The 20,602-nt window shown below is 37.5% G+C and overlaps 1 protein-coding gene across 1 annotated transcript in view; it reads right to left on the bottom strand.

The window, feature by feature from the left end:
* Window positions 1-14,935, bottom strand: part of CHPT1 (choline phosphotransferase 1) — a 154,759-nt gene extending 139,824 nt beyond the window's left edge. The window contains exon 1 of the mRNA XM_050750225.1: window positions 14,932-14,935. The gene's annotated coding sequence lies outside the window, so the exon portion shown is untranslated. The remainder of the gene's footprint in view (window positions 1-14,931) is intronic.
* Between the last annotated feature and the right edge of the window lie 5,667 nt (window positions 14,936-20,602).

Genomic DNA, 20,602 nt, shown 5'->3' with positions numbered 1-20,602 from the left:
GTGAACATATGCCAGGAAATATTGCAATCCACAGAGAAAGTATTTTATGACCTGGGGAACTTTTTGGTAATAAAGGAATTAATTATAAAAAGGCAAAGCATTATTATAGGAATTGGAAGTACGGACAAATTCTAATTTTCCTAGGGTTATATTGTTTTAGGAATACATAACCCCTATTTCAGATCTTATGCATTCATCTAGAAGGTTGCAGACGCCTTAGCTGTACTCTCAGGAAAGACAGGGGGATGGTCAATAGGCTTTTGTTTCTTTTGCTAAGTGCTTTATTATATTTTTCCTTTTGTATTACTGAGGATGAGGTTTGCTCAAATACAAAACAAAACCACCAAATACCAGCAGTTGAATCAAGATAGAAGTATTTCTCCCTCACATAAAGCAAGTCCAAAATCAAATGGCTTAGAGTCATACAATGGCTTCACAGTGTATCCAGGAAACCAGACTCCTTCTTGCTCTACCATCCTCCTGGTAACCTCATGGTCCAAAATAGCTGCAGATCCGTAGCCACTACATTCCTATTCCAGGCAGCCGAAAAGAAGAAGAAGAACGAGGAGGAGGGGGAGGAGGAGGAGGAGGAGGAGGAGGAGGAGGAGGAGGAGGAGGAGGAGGAGGAGAAGAAAAGAAGAGTCACTTTCTTCATTTTAAAGAAACTTGTTTGAAGTCCCACACACATCTACTACATCCCACAGGCCAGAACTTGATTACATGGCTATATCTGACTACAAAAGGAGCTGGGAAATGTAGTCTGATTCTCAGGTAAAATTGGAATTCTGTTATTAAGGAGACCAAGGAGAATGGATGTCGGATAGGCAAGTATCAATCTCACACCGTTCAAAATATAAGCAATAATGTTCCCTGCATTAACCAAAGAATATGGAGAAGTATAAATAGTAAAAAAAAATCTCAACAATTTCACTCTCTCCCCAACCTCATCCTCATTCCAGTGTGTGAATTAGGGTCTAATTTTCCTTTGTGCTCATACATATGTATACAAATGTACATATTCATATGTAGAGAGTTCTTCATCTATTTTTTAATGAATGGGGTTATACTATTTACATTATTTTTCCATCTTCTTTTTCCATGTAACCTCTCATAGACATTCATTCATGTTAATATACATAGACCTAACTCAATCCTTTTTAATAGCTAAATAATTGTTCACGGTATGGATGTGCCGTAGTATGCCCTATTTTCTCAATCACATGCCTTTTGATGGGCATTCAGGTTGTTTTCAGTGTTTGACCACCATAACTAATACTGCAATCAACATCATGGTAAAATAACAGAAACTGGTGTTCGTATGACTCTCTGGTAAGTTGGAAGCACATGGCGGGTGTGGGTGGGTGGGGAATAAAAAACTTTAGACCTCTAATTCACACAATATAGAAGAGCAAATTATAGAAGAAATAAAGTTTTAAGATAAAAAATTAATAAAAATATTTAAAGAACAAATATGAGAGTATTTGAATAATACTACTCCACATAAGTGGAGAAACTTGTGTTAAAGTAAGAAAATCTAGAAGCTATGAAGAAGGTGACAGATTTGAGTAAATAAAATTTTAAAATTCCTTATCTCTAGCAAAGACACCATAAAATCATAAAGTAAAAAAGGAAAGGAGAAAAAGTTAGTTTAAACACATCATAGAGTTAATATTATTAATTTAAAAATAGAGTAAAAGATTTCAAAAAGCAATTCACAAAAGAAATAGAAACCATGAATACATATGACATATTGCTTAAGCTTTCAGGAAAATGGAAACAAACAATGAGGAGTCATTTCTCATCCATTAAGCTGGCAACTTTTTGTTTTTTTAATGACAACATTCAGGGTATGAGAAAACAGGAAAATCTTATACATTGCTGATCAAACAGTTGGATAGGTAACCTTTTGGGAAAGTAGTCTAGCAAAAATCGATTACAATTTAAGCTATGTATATGCACCAGCAAATTAGGAGGATCGATTCTCACTTTTAAAATCAATCCTACTAATTTAAAAGTATCCATATGTAAGATTATGGTTCCTTTTTATTTCTAATAAATATTTGTATTTTCTCCCTTTTCATTAGTAAGTTTTTCCAAGGTATAACTAATTTTATTGGCGCTTTGAAAGAACTAGTTTATGGTTTAATTATGTTTTCTCTGCCTGGTTTCTTTTTGTCAAGTTTTTTTGTTTGTTTGTTTGTTTTTTCTATATTAAGGATTTAGATTAGACCTTATTTTCAGTGTAGGGCTTTAACTATACCACATAGATTTTGATTTAATGTAATCATGTTTATAATTTCTGAATAATCTCCAATTTGGTTGTAATTTTCTTGTTGATCTGGGAGTTATTTAAAAGGGCAATTTTTGGCTGGGTGCAGTGGCTCACACCTGCAATTCCCATTTTGGGAGGCAGAAACGAGTGGATCACTTGAGTCCAGGAGTTCAAGACTAGCCTGGGCAACATGGTGAAACCCCATCTCCGCAAAAAATTGAAAAATTAGCTGAGCATGGTGGCGAGCGCCTGTAATCCCAGTTACTTGGGAGGCTGAGGTGGGAGGATTGCTTAAGCCTGGGAGGTGGAGGCTGCAGTGAGCCTTGATGGCACCATTGCACTCCAGCCTGGGTGATAAAGTGAGACCCTGTCTCAAGAAAATAATAATAAATATTTAAAAAATAAAAGGACATTTCTCAATTGCTAAGGAATTAAGATTTTTGGGAGTCACTCTGAACATATTCTGGTTAAGAGAACTGCCCTGAAAAAGAAATTTTTAAAAAGAAATTAAGATTTTCTTGTCATTGTTTTCTTTTTTAAATTAGTTTTTTATTGAGTTTTTCAAAGATTATTAATACCTTTCAGCAATGTTTTGTAGTTTTCAGCGTCCAAGTCTTTTACCTCCTTGGTTAAATTTATTCCTAGGCATTGTATTCTCTTGGATGCTATTGTAAATGGAATTGTTTTCTTAATTTCCTTATTGAGTTGTTCCTTGTTGTTGTATTAAAATGCAACTGATTTTTGTGTGTTTACCTTGCACCCCCAAACTTTGCTGAATTTGCTTTTTGGCTCAGGGTTGTGTGTGTGTATTTGTGAGTGTGTGTGCGTGCGTGTGTTCTTTGGAATTTTCTATGTGCATAATTATGTTGTCTGCAAATTGAGACAGTTTTCAGCTTGGATGCCTTCATTTTGTTTTCTTGCCTAACTGCTCTAGGTAAAACCCACAGGGTAATGTTGAATAGCAATTGTGAAAGAAAGCATCTTCTCATGTCCCAGATTTTAAGGAAAAGGATTTCCACCTTTCATCATAGAGTATGATGTTAGCCATGAGTTTTTTAATAAATGCCCTTTATCATGTTGAGGAAGTTATTTTCTATTCCTAGTTTTCAGAGAGGTTTTTAAAAAAATCATGAAAAGGTGTCAGATTTTGTCAAATGCATTTTCTGCAATTATGCATTTCTACATAGAATGAATTTCCCCTTCATTCTATGAATTTGGTGTAATATTGCTTGATTTTCTTATGTTGAGATACTCGTGTTTCTAGGATAAATTCTACTTGATCATGGGGTATAATCTTTTTAATATGCTATTGTATTCACTTTTCTAGCATTTTGTTGAGGATTTTTGCATCGATATTCACAAGGGATATTGGTCTCTAATATTTTTTTTCTTGTAGTATCTTTGTTTGGCTTTGGTATCAGGATAATACTGGTTTCATAAAACTAATCACAAAGTATTCCCTCCTCTTCTATTTTTTGGAAAAGCTTGAGAAGGATTGCTGTTAATTTTTCTTTAAGTGTTTAGTAGAATTCACCAGTGAAGCTATCTGATTCTCTTTTGGTTGGAAAATTTTTGATTATTGATACCATCTCTTTACTTGTTATAGCTGTTCAGATTTTCTATTTCTTCTTGAGTCTGTTTTGGTAATTTGAATATTTCTGGGAATTTTTGCGTTTCCTCTAGGGTATCCTATTTGTTATACTTTTGTTCATAATATTCTCTTATAATCATTTTTATTTCTATAAGGTCAGTAACGTCCCCACTTTCATTTCTGATTTTACTTATTTTCATCTTCTCTCTTTTATTCTTTGTTATTTTAGCTAAAGCTTTGTCAATTTTGTTGATCTTTTCAAGAACCAACTTTTAGTTTTATTGACTATTGTTCTATTCTCTATTTAATTTATCTCTGCCCTAATCTTTATTATTTATTTCTGTAAGATTTGGATTGATTTTGGTATTTTTTTTCTAGTTTCTTAAGGTGTACATTTATTAATTTGAGATCATTCTTTTTTAATATAGTTGTTCATTGCTATACATTTCCCCCTTAGCACTGCTTTCACTACATCTCATATAGTATGTTTTTTACTTTTGGTATGTTGTATTTTTGCTTTCATTTACTTCTTAGTATTTTCTGATTTTCCTGGTGACTTCTTCTTTGATCTTTTGGTTGTTTGAAAGCATGTGGCTTGATTTCCATATATTTGTGAAATTTCTAGTTTTCCTTCGGTTATTCATTTATAGCTTTATTCCACTGTAGTCAGAGAAGATATGTATGATTTACATTTTTAGAAATTTACTGAGACTTGTTTTTTCACCTAACATATCATCTACCCTGAAGAGTATTCAATGTGCACTGAGAAGAATGTGTATTCTGCTGTTGTTGAGTAGAGAATTCTATATATGTGTATTAGGTCTAGTTGGTTTATCATGTTGTTCAAGTTCTCTGTTTTCTTCCTGATCTTCCGTCTAGATGTTTTATACATTATTGAAAGTGGGGTGTTGGAGACCCCAACTACTATTGTAGAGTGGTCTATTTCTCACTTCAATCCTGTCAATGTTTGCTTTATGTATTTTGGGGAACTATTGTTTGATGTGTATGTGCTTATAATTGTTATACATTTTTAATTGACCCTTTTATTAACATATATTGTTATTTTTGTCTCTTGAAATAATTTTTTAATTAAAATCTATTTTGTCTGATATTGATGTGAACTCTGTACCTTTCTGACAATAAATAATATTCGGCCATGAATAAACAAACTGTTTGGAAAAAATTATTTTCTGCCTCAAGGATACATTTCTAATAAAATATTATTTTGTGCTTAATAATGACTTATCAATCAGTTTTATCTTTTAAGTTGCTTTGATGAATTGTGTACAAATAATACTCATATCAATAACTTAATTTCAAATACATTTAAAAATTACTTTAAATCCTTGTAGTCACAGAACAAAGTTTTTTGAAATTTTATTTATCTTTTGAGACAGACAAATATAAAGTGAAAAACTTTTTTAACTTTTAAGGCCAAAAATTATATTAAATAGAAGTAGAATCCTGTGAGTTAAGTAGAACAAAATACTTGCTCAGGGAAAGAAGGAAATAATGTCAAAATCTCAGTAGCTAAAGAGCTTATTTATATGTCTTTAATACATTATGATGGGACGTTAAAAATGTCATATCACTATGACATTTTTATTGCATAAGAGATATTTTAAATATGTACAGTTTTATTTTGATTTTTAATATCAACTTTAACAGAATGTTGGAAATTACAGTCTTTGCAACTATTTAAATTTATGATAGAAAATTTTGAATATTAATTTGGAAATATGTGAAAAATTACCCCCAAAATTTTAGAAGGTGCTGTTATTCAGTTTGGGATGCCATAACAAAATACCATAGCCTGGGAGGCTTAAACAACACAAATTTATTTTTCACAGTTCTGGAGGCTGGAAGTCTGAGATCAGGGTGCCAGCATGTTTGGGTTCTGGTGAAGGTCCGCTTCCTGTCTTGTAGACCACTGCCTTCTCGCTAAGACCTCACAACGGTGGAGACAGGGAGCAAGCTCTCTGGTGTATCTTCCTGAAAGGGCATTAATCCCATCATGAGGGCCAGACCCTCATAACCTCTTAAACCTAACTACCTGCCAAAGACCCCATCTCCAAATACCATCACATTGGAAGGTAGGGCTTCAACATATTAATTTGGGGAGAGAACATGGTTCAGTTCATAGCAGGAAATATGTGAACAAAATAGCTTAAGACTTCTGCTTAGATGACTGATACGATATGGCTGTGTCCCGGCCCAATCTCATCTGAATTGCAGTTCCCATAGTCCCCACATGTCATGGGAGGGACCCAGCAGGAGACAACTGAATCATGGGCACAGGTGTTTCCCGTGCTGTTCTCGTGACAGTGAGTAAGTCTAATGAGATCTGATGGTTTTCTGAAGGGGAGTTCCCTTATAAACGCTCTCTATGCCTGCTGCCATGTAAAATGTGACTTTGTTTCTCTTTTTCCTTCAGCCATGATTGTGAGGCCTCCCCAACCATATGGAACTGTGAGTCCATTAAATCTCTTTCCTTTGTGAGTTACCCAGTCTTGGGTATGTTACATACCCAAGCAGCATGAGAAGAGACGAATCCAATGACCATTTGGAAGAAGATGGTGATCAGGAGGAAGGGGCTCCTGGATCTAAATAGCAGTGAACAGACCCTGCCTGTCCCCTGCTGTCCCTCTCTTCATTTGCCTGGGCCCTTGCAGGAGACTTTTCCCAAGATTCAGCTCGTGGCTCTCTGCTGTCTGTGCACATCCTCTCCCTCGGTGAGCTAATCCCCTCTCACATTCTCAGCTATTACTGTGTGAATGACTCTTGGGACCCACCTCTGACCTTGATCCTGAACCTCAGCTTCTGAATCTGAATAGTCTACATATCAAATATTAAAACTTAATCAGCTAGAAATACTAACAATCACTAAAATTGCTATATGTCCTTTCAGTTTTTTTCCTATGCATATGTTGTGGGGCTTTTTGAGTTTAAACTAAGTCATGAAAATCAGAGATCTAGGAGCCAAAATAAAATGTGTCAAAATCCAAAACAAAGCAGATTGTCAAGTAATTTAAAATTTGAAGGATGACTCCATAGAATTATTACTCATGTTCTTAGGTCTACCAGTTCTCCCTCCCATGAACTGCCTCATTCTATATGACACAAGAAATATCCAGTGGTACAGGTGGTAAAGATTTGGTGAATTTGGCAGGGCACGGTGGCTCATGCCTGTAATCGCAGCACTTTGAGAGGCTGAGGTGGGCGGATCACCTAAGGTCAGGAGTTGGAGACCAGCCTGGCCAACGCTGGCGAAACCTCGTCTCTACTAAAAATACAAAAAATTAGCTGGGCGCGGTGGTGGGCGCCTGTAGTCCCAACTACTTGGGAGGCTGAGGCAGGAGAATGGCGTGAACCTGGGAGGCAGAGCTTGCAGTGAGCTGAGATCCGGCCACTGCACTGCAGCCTGGGTGACAGAGCGAGACTCCATCTCAAAAAAATAAAAAAATTAAAAAATGTGTATATATATATATATATATATATATATAAAAATTAGCCAGTCGTGGTGGTACACACCTGTAATCCCAGCTACTTGGGAAGCTGAGGCAGGAGAATTACTTGAACCCAGAAGGTGGATATTGCAGTGAGCCAAGATTGTGCCACTGCACTCTGACCTGGGTGACAGAGCAAGACTCCATCTCAAAAACAAAACAAAACAAAACAAAAGGTTTGGTGAATTTGTGAATTTCAGCATGGTTGTGCTAAGTAACGGCTAAGTGCATTCTCTCCCTCTCTCTGTGCAGGAGTGTGCCTGTGTGTGAAATTTGTTTTATGTTCACTTGCAGCTACCAGGACAATGGCATTTCTATCTACTATGATATAAATTGATATTATGGATAATCGATCCTTAAATTCAGCACTTCAGTGAATGCATGGTAATAAAACTGAAATTGTTCCCCCAAATCCTTTATGAAAATCCATTTTGCCTTTTAAAACATTTTTGCACAAAAAGTTCCAGGGCTCACCATTCTTGAAATGAAAAAGAAAGAAAACTGCCTTCTTGAAATTCCTTTGTGTAACTTAGAGTTTCATGTCACATCAAGTACAAGTTCATACTGGAAGACTTGTAGGCTATCAATAGAACTCTGCTCACCCACCTTATTTTAAAGCTAAAGCATGCTAAGCCCTCTAAGCCTCTCCTCATAAGACATACCCTTCATCTCCCAAATTAGTCCTGGTGCCTTTGCTGGATCCCTTCCAAGACTCGGATGTTCTTTTAAGCTTCATGTCCTACCACACACCATGCAGTAGGCTACAAGGAGTGACAGTTCCTTTGCTTTAAAATCTCCTTTAATTGATAGACCCTAACAAGTTTCGATCTTCATCATCTTCCACTCTTTGCTTATAGTGCTTACTGGAAAAACACAAAAATTTTCCTAATTCTGATGAACGTAAATCACATTACATTTGTCTCTAGTAAGAAACCAAAAAGCAAGACAAAACAAAACACAAAAATCAAAGTACAGTGTAATTCAGAGGTCCCTGAGCTTGACTCATGATTTTCCACCTGTGGGTCTTTGCACCCATCATTGCTTACAGCTGAATAGCATTCCCTCCCATCACAGTGATTGCAAAGCTGATTCACTTTAGTAGAAGAAACTCAAAGGTGACTTTCTTCACAAAGTCTTCTCTGATGCTCTAGCTGAAAATAATCTCTGACTTCCCTGAAAACTTTATGTATCCTCCTTGTACGTTAATCAGTCTTGTCTATCTTCTCTTGTCTTTATGTGTATGTGTTATTGTTTAAAACAGAGGTCTCAACTTGGTAGCCTATGAGCTAAATCCAGTTTGCAAATCAGTTTTATTTGACCCACACGCTTGTTTCACATAAAAATAAGAAAATTATGTAAAATATAAATTTCTGGTTTCTCCTGGCAATAATGAATTTGGATAGAAACAATAAGCCGGAACTCAGTAGGGAACACCCTAGTTTGCTTCTTGGACCCCTTCACTTGTTCATGTTAACTGCCTAGCCAGGAGAACAGTTGAATTTGCAATACCTAATCTAAACCATTGTGTTCTTGAGCCAGGACCTTGTCTTAATCATCTTTATGGCTTGTAGTTTATAGTAAACATAATTTGTAGCTGAAAAAATGTAAATAGATTGAGAGTTTTTTAAGTGACCTTGAGGTTACGCCGTTGGGACCTGACCAATTCCTCCCTCTCTCCTATTCCATCAGAACTTTGTTCAGAATGTATCAATAAGTATCTGCTCACCTTCTGCTACGTATTGAAAGCTTGGAGGTACAAAACAAGCAAGTGCAGCACCCTGCCCCTCCCCACAGAGGACTATTTGAGGCAGTAAGAAATAAGCACATAAAATAATTTGTGAGCAAGATATCATTGTAATTGCATGGCAGCCCAACAAAGTGTTTAAGAGATGAGATGCTGGATTCAGACAGACTTGGTTTATACTGCAGCTCTAGACCCAGAATCTTGTGATGTTGGGTAAATTATTTAACCTCTCTGAGCCTTAGTTTCTCCAACTTTTGCTAGTCCTCCTCTAAGATCTAGGTTAGGACAATAATCATATCTGCTCCACAGAAGCATGGGAGGATTAAATGAACTATACATGTGAAGTCCTTGGCAGTGTCTGAACATGGTAAGTGTTCTACAGATGTGGGAGATATTATTGGCAGCCTAATGATCCAGAATTATGTATGGACATACAGAAACATCTAATCAGTATATAAAATTAACCATGCTCCATCTCCGATCCAGTCTATATTATCAAACAGTTTGCTATTCTCTACTAAAAATGGCTCCTAAATATTCAGAGTTTGCTCTATGTGTGACTGCTGGCTCTGTGTGGGTGTGACGGAAAAGATCAGCTTCTCACCAGGAGCCTTTTGCACCATGGACATGTAAAGGCCAGCCCTTGGTCTGCAGCTGCAGCTGCTATTTGTAGCCTGCACGATGAGATTCTGGGGCTCTGATTTATTTTCTGCCCTGTGCCTTTGTTTGAAAGACCCTAGGCCTGCCCAGCTGCCCTGGCTGTTGCTGCTGTCCCACAGCGCTCTTATTTTGCCTCATGGTTGAAGATGTGCTTCCTCCCTCAGCTCTCTTCCAGAATATTCAGGGAAATCATCATCTTTATTTATGTATTATTTGCAAACTATGCATCTGACAAAGGTCTAATATCCAGCATCTATAGGAAACTTAAAAGAAATTTACAAGAGAAAAACATCGCCATTAAAAAGTAGGCAAAGGACACGAACAGACTCTTTTCAAAAGAAGACATACATGCAGCCAACAAGCATATGAAAAAGAGTTAAACATCACCGATCAACAGAGAAATGCAAATTAATATCACAATGAGATACTATCTCACACCAGTCAAAGGAGCTATCACTAAAAAGTCAAAAAATAACAGATGCTGGCGAGGTTGTAGAGAAAAAGGGAACACTTATACACTGTTGTTAGGAGTGTAAATTCATTTAACCATTGTGGAAAGCAGTATGGCGATTCTTCAAAGAGCTAAAAGCAGAACTACCATTTGACCCAGCAATCCCATTAGTGAGTATATACACAGAGGAATAGAAATCATTCTACCATAAAGACACATACACATGAGTGTTTGTTGCAGCACTAGTCACAATAGGAAAAACATGGAATCAACCTAAATGCCATTCAGTAATGAATTGGATAAAGAAAATGTGGTACATATACACCATAGAATACTATGCAGCCATAAAAAAGAAGAGATCATGTCTTTTGCAGCAACGTGGATAGAGCTGAAGGCCATTATCCTTAGCACACTAACACAGGAACAGAAACTCATGTTCTCACTTATAAGTGGGAGCTAAATGATGAGAACTTATGAACACAAAGAAGGGAACAACAGGCCGGGCAGGGTGGCTCATGCCTGTAATCCCAGCACTTTAGGAGGCCAAGGTGGGTGAATCACCTGAGGTCAGGAGTTTGAGACCAGCCTGGTCAATATGGTGAAGGCTGTCTCTACTGAAAATACAAAAAAAATTAGCTGGGTGTGGTGGTGGGTGCCTGTAATCCCAGCTACCTGGGAGGCTGAGGCAGGAGAATCGCTTGAACCTGGGAGGCAGGGGTTGCAATGAGCTGAGATTGCACCATTGCACCCCAGCCTAGGAAACAGAGCAAGACTCTATCTCAAAAAAAAAAAAAAAAAAAAAAAAAAGAAGGGAACAACAGATACTGGGGTCGACTTGTGGGTAGGGGTGGGAGGAGGGAGAGGAGCAAAAAACATAACTATTGGGTACCAGGCGTAATACCTAGGTGATGAAATAATCTGTATACAACAAAGCCCCGTGACACAAGTTTACCTATGTAGCAAACCTTCACTTGTACTGCTGAACCTAAGATAAAACTTTAAATGAAAAGAAAATTGATTTTGGCCAGGCGCAGTGGCTCACACTTGTAATCCAGCACTTTGGGAGGCCGAGGCAGGCAGATTACAAGGTCAGGAGTTCGAGACCAGCCTGACCAACATAGTGAAACCTCATCTCTACTAAAAATACAAAAATATTAGCTAGGCGTGGTGGTGCACGCCTGTAGTTCCAGCTGCTTGGGAGGCTGAGGCAGGAAAATCACTTGAACCTGGGAGGCGGAGGTTGTGGTGAGCCGAGATCACGTCATTGCACTCCAGCCTGGGCAACAGAGCGAGCCTCCATCTCAAAATAAAATAAAATAAAATAAAATAGATTTTAACAGAATAAAAATAACTTTACGTATTTATTTATGTATGTATTTATTTATAGAGATGGCAGTCTCACTATGTTGCCTAGACTGGTTTTGAACTCCTGGGCTCAAGTGATCCCTCTGCCTCGGCCTCCCAAAGTGCTGGGATTACAGCCATTAGCCACCATGTTTGTCTCATCACCATTGTTTAGTAAACATTTATAGTGTCCCTGGCATTCTGCTAAGCATTTTTCATGTATTACCTTATTTAATATTCATAAAACACTATGAGATGGGTACCACTGTTATCCTCATTTTAAGATGAGGAAACTGAGGAGGTTAAATAATTTTCCAAAGCTCACACAGTCAGTAAGAGATGGAGCCAATATTTGAAAACAGGTATGTTTTCCAGAATCCATGGCCTTAACAACTAAACTATACTTCCTCAAATAAATTTGGGAGAACATCTTTCCTTTGAAAACATATTTCTTCCAACCTGAGGTGTTTATTGCTCCCTTAGCACGACAAAGAGTGTGACAAAGGTTTCCCCCTAGATCTCCGTAGTGGCTGCCGGCAACAATACTTTAAGGATTCTGAATCATATTTGGGCTAAGGAAAATGTAGTGATCAATTAGCAAAGGCTGCCGTGGGCTTTCGGAGTATAAATCTATTGATTATGGAGGGGAAGGGACCATATGTAAGCGTCTTAGAATTTTAATTTTCAAAGACATATCAATAGAATGATTTTATGAGTTAGGACCACAAGTATGAAGAAGTCATAGTTGTCATTTAAGATATTCCTGAAAGTTATATTGTCCTTAGTGTTCATCAAGCAACATAGAAAAGCATTTTCATATCTTAGGACCCCACTGACTTTAAGGTATTTCAAGTTTAATGGAAAACTATTTATGTATACTCAAATCCTGTCAAGTCTAAAAGTCTTTGCTGTGAATGACAAACCTATGCACGTATCTTAAGAGCTGAAGAAACACAAAATATAAGCAAACGAGCAAACTGGTTTGAAGTTGGCTTCGAATTACAGATACCTGAGAATAGACAGAGAATTGGGTGATACAGGTTAAAGGACAACCTTCTTTCAAGTGTCAAAGCCCAAAACGCACTGTTTAGAAAAAGGAGCTCAGGGTGACAGTGGAGTAGGGAGAAGAATCACTAAACATCTCTGGAGCTGTAGGTCTCAAGTCTGGACAAAATTTCTAGTTCTAAGTGACTTTCATTAATTGGGATGAGAGAGCAACCTCAGTTAACTAGGACAGTAATCATCTTTATTGAATATTCATTTTTTAAAACCCCAGGAAGATTTAGAACTAGATGTAGAAAATTCTCAGAGAATCAAAACTAATGCATTACTATTTTTGCGTTAATATTAGATATTTGTACTGTGCTAGTTAAGAGATACTCTTATAATTCTAATTTAAAACGTGTAATTGAGTAAATAATTTATACTTTTGGCCAGGCACGGTGGCTCACGCCTGCAATCCCAGCACTGTGCGAGGCCGAGGTGGGCGGATCATTTGAGGACAGGAGTTTGAGACCAGCCTGGCCAATGTAGCAAAACCCCGTCTCTACTAAAAATGTAAAAAAAAAAAATTGCCAGACATGGTGGCGCACACCTGTGATCCTAGTTGTTCAGGAGACTGAGGCATGAGAATCGCTTGAACCTGGGAGGCAGAGGTTGCAATGAGCCAAGACGGTGCCATTGCACTCCAGCCTGGGAGATAGAGTGAGACCCTGTTTCCAAAAAATAAAAAATAAAAAATAAATTTACACTTTTGATTTTAAGTTGAAATCTCACTAAATCTCATTAACATATTTCAGAGAGTTTTCATTTCAGAGAGTTTTCATTTATGCACATGTATGAGCACAAGAGTTAAGCATTTAAGAATTCATTTAGTTCATAAAAGCAAAATATTTAAAAAGAAAACAAATATATTAAACTTACAAAATCTAGCCTATTAAAGTGATGTGATATTTTAGAAAGATTATTTAGCTTTAGCTAACTAGATTTGTAAATGAAGCAATATTATTATATCTTCTTAAAAGTGATGGATAGGCTGGGCGCGGTGGCTCACACCTGTAATCGCGGCACTTTGGGAGGCCAAGGCAGGCGGATCACCTGAGGTTGGGAGTTTGAGATCAGTCTGACCAACACGGAGAAACCCCATCTCTACTAAAAATACAAAATTAGCCGGGCATGGTGGTGCGTGCCTGTAATCCCAGCTACTCGGGAGGCTGAGGCAGGAGAATTGCTTGAACCCGGGAGGCGGAGGTTGTGGTGAGCTGAGACTGCGCCATTGCATTCCAGCCTGAGCAACAAGAGTGAAACTCTGTCTCAAAAAAAAAAAAAAAAAAAAAAGTGATGGATAAACTTTGCCAGAAAAAAATATAATAATTAGAGTTTTAAGCTGAATTTAAAAGTTTTTAAAATTATGCTTTTCAATGTATAATTATAATAAATTTAATACCTATTGTGTATTCCAAAGTAAACCACTGAATAACCTTTTCTGCATACAGAAGGCTCCACAGCACCCTAAACCTTCCACTCATAGGAAACATCTCTTGCTTGTGATTCGATTCCACCAGCATCCTGAGATAACTAAGACTCTGTGGCCAATCTTTAGGGGATCTCAATTCAATTCATCTCAACACCCCTTTATTGAGCACCTTTTCTGGGCCCAGCACAGTGTTAGCACTGGCTAGTCAACAACGAAGAAGATCCGGAGTATTGCCCACATAGAACCTACAGTTTCTAGGGAGACAGGAAAGTAAACAGTTACGCTCTTGGCAGTTTACCACGTTATTTCCCGTGGTGGTGGGATGGGTTGAGCACCTCTTCATACTAGCTCATTCTTGCTGATGCCATCTTGCCATTGTTGGTCTATGATGGTTTTTGTTGGTGGCACCATGAAATTATTCAAGAAACCAGATATTATTTCTTTCACTGGTTGAAGAAGCTATGTCTCCACCTGCATAAAAGATTTCTTAGAGTCAAAGTTTCATTCACCACACAGAATGGCTGTTGTTTCTCCCATCTTTCTTATCAGGTGAATAGTCCTACCTTCACCCCAATCATGCAGATTAGGAGATTTGACTCCTCATTAACTCCACCATCCTCCAAGCTCTACCAAGTCTATTTCCACCATTACACCATGGTCATTTCCTGTCAGAGACAAATGGAGATTATCATAATTGAACATATAGATCAAGTCTCCAGTTACATTCATAGACCTTTGCTTGTATGTAATTTGCATCCGGGGACATATTTCCAAACATACTTTCTCAAGTACACGATCTACAGATTCATATCCAAATGAATTTTATGTAAATGACCTAAATCTCCAATAGCATGTTAAAAATTCTACAGTTTGCCTGTCATCTTGAGCCCCCCACATAGGACTTCATGTCCCATGAAGTTTGGGTCTGTTCTACAATCTCAATAAGAGAATTCTAAATCTTTTCCAGAAAGCTCTTGAAGAGGGAGAAGGTTCAGAGATGGTATCAAAGATATCATGATACCTCTTAGACCTTCCTATATGGGATTAAGAACTTTTCCACAAAGATCCTTCTAATCCTAAGGGCTATGTGGATGGGTTGTCTGAACCTTCCAGGCTAACAACACAGAGCAAATATTTTTAAACTGAAACTAGGACAACCAACTTGAAAAAATGCTTGACAGCGTTTACAAAAAGCTCAGTGTGACCCAGCAATTCTACTTCCAGGTTTATACCCAACAGAAATGCATTCATATGCTCATGAGAAGACAAATAACACCATTATTCATGACATCAAAAACTGAAAATCATCCAATTTTATCACAATGTATAATGGATAAACTGTGGTGTGTCCACTTAAGAGAATATTAAATAGCAATGAGAATGAATGATATGGATGAATCTCACAAAACTTATGCTAAGCAAAAGTTGCCAGACACAGAAAGAACATACTATATGATTCCATCTTATGAAGAACAAAACAGGCAAAGCTAACTTTAGTTATTGTAAGTCATAATATTCTATTTCTCTATTTAGATGCTGGTTACATCAATTATTGTGTTTGGAAAAATTAATTGAACTATACGCATATTATATACACACACTTTTCCACATGGATGTTACACTTTACTAACATTTTAAATGGGAACAACAAATTATTTTAGATATAAAAAAGCAATTTTCAAAATACAATATTTTCTTCAAAATAATATGGGAAGCGGGGAACTTGGCAGACTATAAATTAAACAAAATTGGCTATGAGTTGACAGTTGTTAAAGCTGGATGATGGGTCATTATACTCACAGTGTCATTATACTATTCTTATATTAAAACTTTTGGTACTAAAAATACCAAAGCAAGGACAAAACCTTCTTTTCCATTCTATGCTAATTATGACTGGAAAGAGATTGTCCTGAGGAAAGAAAATCACCTTTTCCCTCTTTCTCTTAGTGTGAAATCTTTGGAAAAGCATAATTTAGTAAAAGTCCTTTTATCCAATATAAGTTGGCTAATCAAAAACATCTGTTACAGCTGATTGTTTTACCACACCTACTTTGACATTTGTTTTTGTAATTTGAATGTATTTATGCATCCGACCTAGAGATTTTTTTAGAGTTTCACTCCTGTCACTCAGGCTGGAGTGCAGTGGCATGATCTTGGCTCACTGCAACCTCCACCTCACGGGTTCAAGTGATTCTCCTGTCTCAGCTTCCTGAGTAGCTGGGATTACAGGTGCCCACCACCACGCTCGGCTAATTTTTGTACTTTTAGTAGAGACGGGGTTTCACCATGTTGGCCAGGATGGTCTCAAACTCCTGACCTTAGGTGATCCACCCGCCTTGGCCTCCCAAAGTGCTGGAATTACAGGCATGAGCCACCGTTCTTGGCCTCAACCTAGTTTTCATAGAAACAACTCTCCACATTTATATTTCATCTGTTTACTTAATATTTAATTAAATTCCGACAACAAAAATAACTGGCATAAACAGGTTTGGGAACAAATAATACTCTTGATAAGCCTATAACTGACTCAACTGGTAGGAGAAGAAAGCCAGTATACTAAAGAGTAGCCCAGAATGCTAGAGGCGTCAGTCAGTCAGTATGTTTTTTTAGAGACAGTAAAGGGAGGTGGTTAATTTTGTCATTCAGTTAAGTGGAATGTCATTCAGTTAACTAGCTAAAGATAGTTAAAATAGTAGTATCTATTATTTCTTGACTACTTACTATGAGTCGAGTGCTCTCCTGAGCATTTTGCACATATTATTTAATGCTTACATTCTGCATGCATAATTCCATTTCATCCTTACAGTATCCTTGAACAAATGAACATCATCTTTTCACACATGGCAAAACATGTTTCAGATAAATTGGGTAATTTGCCCAAATATGTACATGTTTCGGAAGTAGAGGAATCAGAATTTGAACCTGGGTTGTCTGTTTCCAATGCCCACTCCTTACCCCTGTGGTATACCATTTCCTACGCTCAGCCATGAAAGCTGGGAAGAAATAAGATGCCTGCCCAGTACCTAAACTAGGAGAACTCCATTTGATGGCAAATGTCTTCCAGGTGGAAGTTTCAATGGCTCAGATCATCATTAGGGCTCATGAAATGGATGATGGGGCTAGAGACTGGAGAAAGCCAAATTCCCTGCTTCATCTTCTCTTAGGAAACTGGCTCTGAAAGGAGAAAAAAACACTGGCAAGGATGATGTCATAAATAATAGCAGTGAGACACTCTTGGCAAGAAAAGTTTACTTTTTTTAATGAATTTGTGTGGGTATCTTCAGACTTTCACATGTCAGACTCTTTTATCCTCAGCTGTCTTGGTTACATCATTAATACAGTCCAGTTGCCCTCTTCTGAGGAAGAGAGGAAAAAATACCTCAGATTTTACCCAGATGCTTTGAAGTTGCTCATGGAATATAAAATGGGAAATTTCTTTTGAAATTAGGTCATTTGCAACCCTGTTACATGTCAGAATCTCCAGGGCAACTTTTACTAAACACCCATGTTGAAGCTTCACTGCCTCGGCCAAGCCCATATTCTGATTTAATTGGCATGGGGTGGGGCGGAGCTCTGGCACAACTATTTTTAAATTAGTATTCTCCTAAAGTGGAGAAAACGTGCAGCCCAGAGTTGCGACCACGGCTCTCAACAGTCAGACTTTTTAAAAAAATAAATTTTTTTCTATATATTTAAGGTAAACAACATGATATCATGAAGAACATATAGACAGTAAAATGGTTACTATAGTGAAGCAAATTACCACATCCATCATCTCACATAATTACCTACTTTGGTGTGTGTCAAGAACAGCTAACATCTGCCCATTTAGCAAAAATCCTAAATACAGTATTACTAACTATATTCCACCTATTGCACATTAGATCTCTAGACTTATTCAGCCTACACATCTGGAACTTTTTACCCTTTGACCTACCTACATCTCCCTATTTCTTCCCCTACTCCATTGGTAACCACCCCCCTTCCACCTGATAACCAGTGCTTTATTCTCTATCATCATATATTCTTAAAAAAAATTTTTTTTCTGTGTCTGGCTTATTTCACTTAGCATAATGTTCTCCACATTCATCCATGTTATGGCAAATGGCAGGATATCCTTCTTTATTTAAAGCTGAATGATATTCCACTGTATAGATTTATCACAGTGTCTTTATCCATTCATTTGTCAATGGACTCTTATGTCGTTTCCATATCTTGCTATTGTGAATAATGCTACAATGAACATGGTAGTGCAGATATCTTTACAAGGCGGTGATTTCATTTTTGGGACTTATATACCCAGAAGGAGGATTTCTAGGTCATGTGGTAGTACTATTTTTAGTTTCTTTAGGAACCTTTATTCTGTTTTTTTAATATGGCTACACCAATCTGTATTCCCACCAGCAGTGCAAAAGGGTTCCCTCTCCTACACACCCTCACCAACATTTGTTATCTCTTATCTTTTTTAGCCCATCCTAGCTGGCGTGAGGTGATACAGTGGTTTCGATTAGTGACGTTGAGCACATTTTCACATACCGGTTGCCCATTTTTATGTCTCTTTTGGAGAAATGTCTATTAAATCCTTTACCCATTTCAGAGTTTTAAAGGCTGAATAGCTGTAGCTGATTGGTCCAGATGAATGATTCCCACAGATGTAGCTCGCTTTATGCAATAGGGGTATTTCCAAAAGACCGCTGTAAATATAACACCATCAAACTCAATAACTTTATAATTTCAGAAGGCCTATTCTTCATTGGAGGCTTCTCATTGACATGTCAGCTTTTTTGTCAAGTAGCTAATGATCTAAAACCATCATCATTAAATACACCAAGAAAACTGATATAAAAGGAATTCTGCACTGAACAGTTTTATGGTTATTTTTAACAGCCTAATACCAAGCTGAGCATTGTATCATATTCTGTTTATAAGTCATACTAAAAATGAGTTTTCTTTCCCATTTCCTACCAAAGTTATCACATATCTTTCGTTTAAAATCTCAAGGTAGGGTAAGGTGAAATTTTAGTGTTATATCAGACAGACTGAACAAGCAGATTTTTTTTAAACCCAAAGTTATAGCTAAAAAAGAAAATGGGAAAAACCCCATAAAATAATAAAATAAAAAAGAAAGAAAAGAAAATGTGTCTGCATAAATAAGGGAGCAAATAATTCTACATTATTTAATTTCTTAAATGGAAAATTCATCACTTATTTTTTTCCCAATAACAGTATCATGATGTTCTTGGGGAACAGGGGTCAACCTAAATGAGAACAAAAACAAAGATATTTTGTGTTTTATTGGTTCATACCACCTAATTGTTTATGAAATATTCTGCTGTAATGGACCCTAACCTTAAATGCTCTATCTGGGGTTGAAAGGGAAAGAAGAGGAGGGGAAGAAGATCTGGATTTGTTTTTTTTGTTTGTTTGTTTTGTTTTGTTTTGTTTTGTTTGAGATGGAGTCTCTCTCTGTTGCCCAGACTGGAATGGGGCCATCTCAGCTCACTGCAACCTCTGCCTCCCGGGTTCAAGCGATTCTCCTGCCTCAGCATCCTGAGTGGCTGGGATTACAGGGGCAAACCACCATGCCTGGCTAATTTTTAGTAGAGACAGGGTTTCACCACATTGGCCAAGCTGGTCTCAAACTCCTAACCTCAAGTAATCCACTCTCCTTGGCCTCCCAAAGTGCTAGGATTACAGGTGTGAGCCACCACTGTGCCTGTCCAGATCTGGATTTTTTAAAAGAACTATACTTTTGCAGGCTATGGTGGTGATAAGCAAATCCCATATGTGGTAGTGTAAAATCTTCCCCAGAGGGCCCAAAGAATTTTCACAGTGCTACATGGCATAGTTCGCCAAATGTATAATACATTTGTTATTTTTTCCTTTCCTACCAAACCCAAAAGCTCACCTTTCTTATCTACTCCAAGAAAACCTCACGTGCTTGAATTGCTCTTTGAGACAAGAACTCTCTCAGGACATATCCATATATTTATAGAAAGGGCAGGCTGGGTGTGATGGCTCATGCCTGTAATCCCAGCCCTTTGGGAGGCTGAGGTGGGAGGATCACTTGGCCTGGGAATTCAAGACCATCCTGGGCAACATAGCATGTAATGTATCTACATTTAAAAAAAAATATTAGCTGGCTGTGGTGGCAGGTGCCTATAGTCCCAGCTTCTTGGGAAGCTGAGGCAGGGAGATTGCTTGAGCCCAGGAGGTCGAGGCTGCAGTGAGCTATGACTGAACCACTGCCCTCCAGCCTGGGTGACAGAGCTAGACCCTGCCTCAAAAAATTAATCAATAAGTAAAATAAAAAATAAAGAATATTAAAGTCTTACACTCAGCCTTTCTGATTTTTTTTTTTTAACAAAACTGATACCTGCACACAGAGAACAACATAAAACAAACTGATGTGTCATCGCGTTTTTCCTACTTAGAGTTTGCAGTTCCTTCCTTACTCCGTGGCCATTTTAAATGTGTGTATTTATACTTTTAGTGAAATGGACCCTATGTATATATTCATCCCATCAACTTCACATATTCAGGGGTCATTTTCTTAAT

This window comes from Macaca thibetana, chromosome 11 (assembly GCF_024542745.1).
Source record: "Macaca thibetana thibetana isolate TM-01 chromosome 11, ASM2454274v1, whole genome shotgun sequence".
In the NCBI taxonomy this organism is placed as follows: domain Eukaryota; kingdom Metazoa; phylum Chordata; class Mammalia; order Primates; family Cercopithecidae; genus Macaca; species Macaca thibetana.
Note: the sequence above shows the minus strand (reverse complement) of the source record. Positions and strands in the feature narration are given on the sequence as shown.